This window comes from Echinops telfairi, unplaced genomic scaffold (assembly GCF_000313985.2).
Source record: "Echinops telfairi isolate 266 unplaced genomic scaffold, ASM31398v2 ScPeMD7_3533;HRSCAF=4204_0, whole genome shotgun sequence".
NCBI classification, from domain to species: domain Eukaryota; kingdom Metazoa; phylum Chordata; class Mammalia; order Afrosoricida; family Tenrecidae; genus Echinops; species Echinops telfairi.
Window position 1 is genome coordinate 71,199,600 of NW_022107431.1, and position 1,972 is coordinate 71,201,571.

Below are 1,972 nucleotides of genomic sequence, written 5' to 3' on the forward strand. Positions count from 1 at the left end.
GTGGCATCATGGGTTATGTGTTGGGCTGATAATCTCAAGATATGCAATTCAAACCCACCAGCTGCTCCTCTGTACCAGTTACAGCCTTGGAAACACAGGGGCAGTTATAGTTTGTCCTCTACATTCAATATGATGAATGAAGCCTCTTTTATTAGGAATAAATTCTTTCCTTTTGTTTCTATACTTTAACTGTTTTCTTTTCTCCTCAACCAACTTAACTCTGTGATGACTATTATTCCCCCACTTCTACACAGTAACTTCTACACTCTTAAATGCAATTGACATTATTCATTTCTTTTGTAATGGAATCTCCCTAGGCCACACCATATTAAATTCATTGGTGGATCTTCTGCACAAGACCTCTTTACAGCATTGAAGAGTGAAGAAGACACTGGGGATAATGAAGTGCCTAACACAAGCCATGGTATTTTCAATTGCATCAGAATTGTACATTGATTGATGAAGACAAAGGAAAAATTAAAGCATTTGAATTAAGGGGCTGGTGAAAAATAAGGAAAATACCATGGAGTACCAGAAGAGTATGTAAATCTGTCTTAGAAGAAGTACAACCGGATTACTCCTCAGATTAGAAGCTAGGATTGTGAGTCTCTGTCTTTCACGTATTTTGGACATGCATCAGGACGGGTCAGTTCCTGGAAGATGGCAGTATGCTCGGCAAAGTAGAGGGTTCATGAAAATCCTGAAGTTGATGGATTGGTGAGGTGGCTAAAATTGGGATCCACATTACAACAATTTTAAGGCTAGTGCAAGACTGAACAGTATTTGCTCTGGCGTACAGTCACAATGAGTCAGAGCCAACTCAATGGCTCCCAAAACAAAAGCAACAACAAGGATAAAGTTTAATATGCCTTGGTTATTTACCTATCTTTTGTGTTTAAACTGAAATATTTCACAGCATTAAGATTTCAGCTTTTTAAGTAATTGTATTGACGAGACAATAACCTGTATTAAATGATCAATGTAGCATATTCATTGGTAAACCAATAGTAAAGTATTATATTTCTTATAAACATATAAACATATTATAAACATAGGTATAAAGTGCATGCCTTCATTAACAGATGGAAACAATAAATATAATAGACAAACATAGATGCTTATTAAATGAACCAATAAATTTAGGTCTATAATATAAGAAATACTTTAACTATTTAAATACCACTTATTTTAAAAATATTATAAATAAAATAATACAGTATAAAGTTATATTATATTTTAGAATTTAAATAATATAACTATCAAAGTATTTTTAATATTTATATTTGAAATTTATGTCTTATATTATTTGCTACTTATTTTCCATAAAAGAAAAAAATACCACTTCTCTGCTTTTAATTAACTGTAATATATACTTAAATTGCAATATATATTGAACACCATGTGTACCTCAAATTTAGGGATCATTAAGGATAATAATGTCTATGGTTCCCCCCTCCTAGATATTTCTATGATCTTATGAGAAGGTTTCACAATGTAGCAAATTCTTCATTCCAGAAAAACATATGGAACTTAATTAATTTCCATGGGTAGATACAGCCATGTTGTACTAGTTATGAATGAATAGGATATATAATTACGAAGTGATAAATGACCTTTTGGAAACCACCAATTAAAGGAGACTTGATATGGCTAATAAGTCTAACACAAGAGCGCAAATTGAGTGTAAAGGACTCTTTCTCTAATGATCAAGCACATATAGCTTTTGTTTGGGGTGATGGTATTAATTCTTAGAATTGATACTGCCTAGATACAGTAATTAGCCAATTTCTCCACAAATAAACAGTATATCAAGATGTTCTTTTCTACTTTTACTAGGGGCTGGTTTGATTAATTTTCACATGAATAAAAATACGAAAATGAGTAGCCGTATTTTAACAGTAGGCTTATGTTCGTTTATATTCTTCTGACTAATTGCATCTGGGAATAATTCAAGAGGTAGTTTATGAAGTAT